At 40.9% G+C, this 8,076-nt stretch overlaps 1 long non-coding RNA gene across 1 annotated transcript; it reads right to left on the bottom strand.

Moving 5' to 3' along the window:
* Positions 1–224: 224 nt before the first annotated feature.
* LOC307045996 lies at positions 225–7,841 on the bottom strand. Its single transcript, XR_013810043.1, has 3 exons — positions 7,702–7,841; positions 3,490–3,561; positions 225–1,327 (listed from the first exon to the last, which is right to left on the bottom strand). It is a non-coding gene; the product is annotated as an uncharacterized lncRNA (long non-coding RNA).
* Positions 7,842–8,076: the final 235 nt, after the last annotated feature.

Raw genomic sequence — 8,076 nt, 5'->3', positions numbered from 1 at the left:
AGAAAACACACTTCAGAGCAACCTCACTGCACTGGAAATAACATTTAAACGAATTATTCATCTGAGTAGTGATGTAGTGAAATGTATTAAAATGAACAGGAAAAAAGGTAATTCGCTACAGAGTGGATGCTATTAACATTTCTAAATATATGTACACAAACAACTCACCAAGGCACTCAAACGTAAAACCCTAAATGTGAACAAGCAAAGGCTAGAAAGACGTATTCAGATTTTATTTTAACTATTCATTTTTAGCATTAATCATCCTAAAAGAAGAAGAGTATTTACTGTAGGCCACCTGTGTGTAACTCAAGGCCCGGGGGCCAGATCCGGCCCTTGGTGGATTTAATTTCGGCCCGCAGGATAATTTCTAATTACTAATAGATCTGGCCCGCCGGTATATTGCACGCACACCTTCACTCCATCCTGAGGGTCTCCTCAGCTCAGAGCCTGACCCCAAACATTGATGACCTTGCACCCAAGATGAGATGCCAAGTATCTGAACTAGCATCACCGAGCAGCAACCTGAGTTTAATGGATGTTTCCTTCTGCACTTTCTTTCTTGAGACAACAGGGCATGTTTGGTTTGTTCTTTGAGGGAAATATTTTTTTGAAGCTGTTGTTGGCCTGTGGGAAAATGTAATCATAAGAAATGACTCTGCAGATAGAGCCATAAGAAATGAATGCAACTGATTATTTAATGTTTAATGTTTTTATAGGCAATAATTTAAGCTTTGTTAGTTCCAGGTTTAATATGTGCAATAAGTTCATTTCAATACGTTTTGCAATAAACATTGAACCAGTCCGGCCCTCGACTAGAACCCATTTCTTTTATTTTAGCCCACTGTGTATTTGAGTTTGACACCCCTGCTGTAGGCTGTCCTCTTTCCTGTTGTCAACTCATTTCAACACAGTATTAGTTTGCAGGCACTTGCTTTGACTGTTGATGTTGTTCTTTAAAGGCTTCTCAATTCTCTAATTTCCCCCCCTCGACTTCTCGATCCTCCGGTAGTGACCCGGAAATGGTTTTCAGCGCGCCATGTTGAAGGACATCTCATTTCTCTAACCACCTGCTGCTTCCCCTCCTCTCTCCTCGGCTCCCCTCCTCGACTCCTCCGCTCGCATTTCCTGTGGACGGGACAAAGTCACGAGGATAGGAGTCGAGGAGGGGAAATTAGAGAATTGCGAAGCCTTTTTTGTGTCACTTGGAGCTTTCGAAACGTGCATAATCCATTTTGTTTTCGATGTTAGGGGCTTCTGTCCGCTTCCACTTTCTGTTTGACAGTCGGTGTTCTGGGAGATGCAATTCTGGATTCAACTTCATCGACTGCAAAAGATTGAACAACTTTAGGGCCCAAACTATTTCAAAATAGAGGTAATCACAATGTAAAAACTGTATATCTGTAAAACCATATCTATGTGTATATCTAACTATATCTATCTAAAACTCAGACTGACATCTCTAAAACAGGTTATGAAACTGGCTCAAATACCACATGTCAAGCTTAACAGGAATTAACATTTTTCGGCGATTGAAAGCGCACAGATTATGTTTTAAATTCGTAAATGTTTCAATGGCAAAGCGGGAAAAGTAAAAGAAACATCAAACACAGTTAGGTTAGAAAAACGCTGCAGGCAACAGATGCTAACGTCAGTTTGGATGAATCTGAAAACCTTTGATCACGCCGTACTGTGATATAAAAACCACTGTCCTCACACTGGGCTGTGGCAGATTGTTATGTAGATTTAAAGCTGAATTAATGAATAGACAAATCCATGAATGGTTGGTTTGAACTACTATTTTGATAATGTTAGGTTGGCTTCATCGTCATGGTTATAGTAATAACCACATTATATTACATGTCATTTGTTAGACGCTTTTATCCAAAGCAACTTCTACATCTGTGTCCTTTTTTAACGTTATTCCAATATTAAGTGAATAATACATAATGTAAACATACTAGGGATGTAACGATATATAGAATATTGCGATATCGCGGTAAATAGATGTCTCAATACCGTCGTTAGACTGACAAAATATACCGCAATTTTTTTAATAGAAAAAAAAAAAGAATCTTTTTTGTATAATTCTTTTTTTTTTTTAAACCTTTATTCAACCAGATGGTCCCATTGAGATCATCAATCTCTTTTTCAAGGGAGACCTGTCCAACATGGCAACAAGTAGGTTACAACATGAACATAAAACAACAGATAACACAAAAAGGACATGGTATCTACAGGGCTACATGTACATACCTAGAGACACAGACAAGTACCAACAGTATATTTATATCTCACCCTGTCAATAAGCCTCACCTTCTTGGCAACAACTGTATTGTTGCTGAAGTGGTGGAGAGACAATGCACAGTTTGACCCACTGCTGTCACCCATGGCCAAAGCATATCTCTGTCCCAGCAACATCAGTACCAAGCAAGAGAGTTTTTTCCACAGCAGGGGATATTGTAAACGCCCAAACATCCCAGCTTCTACCTGGAAATGTGGACATGCTCATATTCCTAAAAGATAACCTTTCTGATGATGCTGAGTGAGTGAGTTAGAGTTCAGTTACTTGAAAAACTAAAGTGAAACTTGATTTATTCTATTGCAGGGTCTGATTATTATATTGTTGACACTTTAAAACACTACTATCCTACTAAAATACTGTACAAACCAGATGTATTATTTAATAAAGAAAAGAAAAAAAATTCAAAATGTTTTCCTTTATTTTTCAATATCGCGATAAATATCGTACCGTGGACTGATATCGTACCGTGAGTTTTTTGTATTGTTACATCCCTAAAACATACTGTCTGCAAACTCATAACACTCTCCACATGACACTTTAGTTTGAAAGCTGGCCTGTTAGTACAATTCAGCTCATTTAATTTCATTTCATTTCAAACCTTTATTTAGACAGATTGGTCCCTTGAGATCATCGATCTCATTTACAAGGGAGACCTGCATGATTTAGTTCCACATGAAAAATAAAAACAACATACAAACAAACAACAGAGGATATCAAATAAAGCCTACAGAATTCCCCATGTCTCCACTTGTTTTTTGTAGTTTTGCACTCGCAGACACATACCTCTGACAAAGCCAAATGCCCTATTTTGCAATTTGTGTCTGCACCGCGATTCAAATTTGCTCCAAAATGTTGTGGGTTGTTCATTGGCCCATGGTACACCCTTCAAACAAGTGTCATAGAAAGTGGGCCACTAGCTCCGTAATCCTGCTGACAAACAGACAAGCAGACATCCAAACAAACAGACCGAAAACATGACCTCCTTGCTGGAGATGATACAAACCACAGAATTGCATGGAAAAAGCAGAAAGGTCAAATCTTTGTACTTGCAGACACTAAGCCAACAAATATGAACAAACGTCATAATACATTTTAGCAAACATTTAGATGAAGATAAGCAATTCAAAATATTCATTTGGAGTTGGAGAAGATGTTTAGCTGCTTCACTTTCAGGAAACACTTACCTTAGTTTAGGACTTGGCAGCTTCAGCGCTGCGGGTATATCAAAGTGTTGTGCTGAAAACATCTGCGTGCTTCTGCAAGAAACAAGATTTGATGAATGCAGTGAGACAGAACAATGCAGAATAACAAATAAACTGCAAGACAATGAGCGAATACGCTCAAGAGGCAGAAGAGGGTGATGTTTCTCTGTGGGTGCATCAGAAACAAAGCCTTTCATATCGACTTATTCCTAATGTGAGAATATTGTTTGGTCGAGCTTTAACTTTTGAATGATAAAGAGCCCACTCTGGGTGCATCAACAACATGCTCTACTCAACGTGTTCCTCCTGTGTATCTATTCAAATCTCTCAGAGCAGTAAACGTGATAATGCGCAGAGGCCAACTGAATACAAATGACATTGAATGATCACATATTCATGAAGCAAAGCCTTTTCACCTCCTCCTCATGTGATGGCATCATGACTCATAAGATGCATGTCTGTGGATTCATCCAACACGAAAACAAATGGGTTGCAGAGACGGAAATCAATGAGGTGCGCCTCCGAGATCAATCCTGTGGACACACACACACACACACACACACACACACACACACACACACACACACACACACACACACACACACACACACACACACACACACACACACACACACACACACACACACACACACACACACACACACACACACACACACACACACACACACACACACACACACACACACACACACACACACACACACACACACACACACACACACACACACACACATCACTCCAGGGGACATTACATTGACTTGCATGCATTTCCTGGAGACTTATCCTAACCTTAACCCTAACCAACACATGCCGAACCCTAACCAAGTCTTCACCCCAAAATTAATGATTCCCCTCATGGGGACCTCCAATTTGTCCCCATAAGGGAAGCGAGTCCCCACACGTGACTGTGTAAACAGATTTAGGTCCCCACAAGTATAGTAATGCTAGGCCACACACACACACACACACACACACACACACACACACACACACACACACACACACACACACACACACACACACACACACACACACACACACACACACACACACACACACACACACACACACACACACACACACACACACACACACACACACACACACACACACACACACACACACACACACACACACACACACACACACACACACACACACACTCCACATGAACCAAAACTCATTTAGGGTGACAAAGACTAAACATGTTACCGCCTGCACAGACAAATCTATATTCCTCAAAACTGTCATCTCTTCAATCTCACGTCGACAGTAATGATCATGAGACGCCGCCATTTTGAGACGTGCAATTTCCAGGAAAAATGGGTTTGAGGGGAAGAAGAAATGTCTGAGAGTGAGAGGGAGGGGAGAGTGGATTTTTTTGTTGCTCTGAATCATTAGTTTGATGGGAGCGCCGCTGTTCCAGGGCTAATTGAGTATCAGCGTGAGGCAGGGGAGGGTCTCAGAGCTGCTGTCGTCAGCAGGTGGGCGGTTGACAGAGGTGAAGTTAGCAGAAAATGAAACCATACGGGAATCCCTCAAGAAGCAGCTTTGAAGACTTCAGTGGACAAGCTGTGGCTCAGACTGTGGAGAGGTCGACTTTTATCTTTCAAAGTCAATGCATCAACATCTGAGGAAAAGTCTGAGAATGTTTGGTTTTACTCATCACAGCGCCCCCTCTCTTTCTCACTCCACGGAGACCCTTTCCCTCTTATTTAATATTAGTTCAGTCAGTGTGGACGGAGGCAGCTGCAATATGTCCACAGTCAAACCTTTGGAATTTGTTTTGTCTTATTGAGTTGGGATGTAAGAAAGGTGCCAGTCAAAGCTTTTTTCTAGCGGATTTCATATTACCAGCAGTTTAGAAACTCAACCCTCTCCCCTTTAAACAAATCTGTATTCCTCATTTCTTTTGCCTAAAACTTTTTGAGGGAAAAGTGATTGCTCTGTGGCAGAATCAGGCTTTCAGAGGAGCAAAGGAATATTAAAATGGAACGTTTCCAAGCTCCTATATCATGTCAGCTTTATTTTAAGGTCACACTTAAGGGGACTTTAAGGGCACCCTGCTGAAAAGACGGCACTTCATCACATTTGTATCCACCGGGAAGGCACCAAGTGTACTGAGCTGAACTGTAAAGCTCTCGTTTTGATTGGCTGCCTCTCATGATATATCTGTATTAGTTGTTTATTTTGAATAGTGGTTAGACAGGGGTGGTAGGAGCAGAGTTGGGTGTAACGCGTTACTGTAATAATATTACGTGCGCCGGCAACGGAGTATTGTAATGCGTTACTTTTATAATTCAGTAATCGCACTACAGTTACTAACATTGCCCCGACACGCGTTACTTCGTTACTTTTTTTAAATGATCACACTCACTGACAGACAAGAGGGGTTTCCGCCGCAGGTTTGTATACATGTAGGCCTACGTAATCTGCGCGATTTGCGCGTCCACATCTCCACGTGCAGTGCTGCATAAACATGGCTGAGTCTTTTCATCAAACTCCCTCAACGGGGCCGCTCGCTCTCTTTTCTTGATTGCCCTCTCACGGGTGAACAGTTCAATGTCCCGCTTCATTGTAGGAATTCTGCCATGTCTCTACCACTTTAGTTTGACCATCTCTGTTACTAAGTTATGGAAAACTAAATAAATAAGTAATTAGATACCTTAGCGTTACTGCGCTCATAAAGAATGATAAGAATAAGAATAATGCGTCTTGAACTGGTTACATTAATTAGTGTCTTTACGTTTCACAGACTGTTAGCTTGTTGTGGTACTGTAGGCTGGTAGCCTATTTTATTAAAGAGCATATCAAAAGAAAGACTTGTGTTATGTCTTCCTTAATGCAATAGTAATTGGGGGTGCAAGTGGAGTCTCGCAGAGGCAAAAACTGTGGCGCGCTTACACTGTAGGTGCGCCGCAGTCTGCGTGATCTGCCTGTAGGGAGGGGCGGGCCGGCCCTGCGAGTAAAGTAACGAGTAAAGTAACGAGTAACTTTATGTAGACAGTAACGAAGTAGTGTAATATATACTTTTTAAAAAAGTAATATGTAATATATTACTTTTTTTTTTAGTAACGACCCCATCTCTGGGTAGGAGGCAGGCTCAGAAGTGATGTCACACTTTAGGGGGTCGTAAGAGGAGATTGTTATGCCACAGTTACAAAAATCCAATAAACACAGCAGCATAATAATAAAACTGTACACTAACAGTGCAGTAAAAAGAGCAATTACATATCTACAGGAAACACAGACGGTCACATCATTAATGTAAATATTAACAGTATTTAGTGGTGCAACAAATCGCCCTTTGCCCCAGCTCAGTGTGGACTTTTCGGACAGTAAGTAAAAACAATTCCTCGGATGACTTCCTGTACTTTTCCGAAAGACATACATCTGTAGATAAGGTGGAAAAACACCAAGAATAGTCTTATAAATAAAGATGTGCCAATGGTTTAGTCTAGGGGCATCCAACCCGAGCATAGTAGGAGCGATGATGCGTTTTAAGGTTTGTTCGCTGGTCGTGGGAGAGATGGAGGAGAATCAACCACACTTTTCCCCGACACATTAAAGGTTGCATTCACCCAGGAGAGACTAGAAACATCCTTATGTTTAACGCAATGTGTAGGACAGGCACTAGGTTACGACTTGCTGTCCATTTAAAGTTTATCAAGAGCCTGGCTCAGCACCGTAACTCTGGCAGACTCAAATATCTAGCGTAAAGACAGGAGATTAGTGTGCAACTGTTTCAAATCAGCATATTTATTTAACTATGCCTGTGGAAACATAACCCAAAAAGGATGTTATTTGGTGTTCACCATTAGAAAGGCTATACTTATATTAAGTAATTTAATTAAATCAAGCACACATATAACAGTGTTCTTGTTGCACACAACTCTGCAACTGATTGTTTCAGAGACTGATGAAATCTGGTGAAACTCTGAATATGTTCATGTTTAAAGAAGTTGAAATCATCCCTAAACACGTTGGAACACAGCAGCTGTAGTCCAGATGGTTTTATTGTATCATTTGAAAGTTTTTGTTTATTTTTGCTACGTTCCAAGCTGCTTTGTATTGCTCCCAATGACTGCGGGTTAATCTCTGCCACTGCTGCAACAAGCACCGTAGACTGAGTTCGTTATCAAGATCCAATTATGCTTTTCTTTTTTCACTTACTTTTTGCCGTGTGTGCACTGCAGTGCCGAGGCTCTCATTCCTCTCTCAAGGATGCAGATGACATATTTCCCGCCGACATGCGAGTCACATAAACAATTAACTTATGACCTGCAGAGTAATCAGCTCCGCCAACGAAACTCAGGAGAGGCAGAATACTGAAAGAGACAATTTTCTTCCGCCTGCAAGGGAGGAAGCAGAAACTGGCTTCTAATCTCCACTCAATGATTATAAAAGGAGTTGAGAGGGAAATGATGAGTTTATGGGAGAAGCTATAACCTCAATATAGTCGGAAAATAAGAGTGTGATCATGATGGAAAAAATATGAGACTTAATTTAAGGTTGTGACTTAAATATTTCATGAGGGGAACTGCGACA

Source organism: Notothenia rossii (assembly GCF_949606895.1).
Source record: "Notothenia rossii genome assembly, chromosome: 7".
NCBI classification, from domain to species: Eukaryota; Metazoa; Chordata; class Actinopteri; order Perciformes; family Nototheniidae; genus Notothenia; species Notothenia rossii.
Note: the sequence above shows the minus strand (reverse complement) of the source record. Positions and strands in the feature narration are given on the sequence as shown.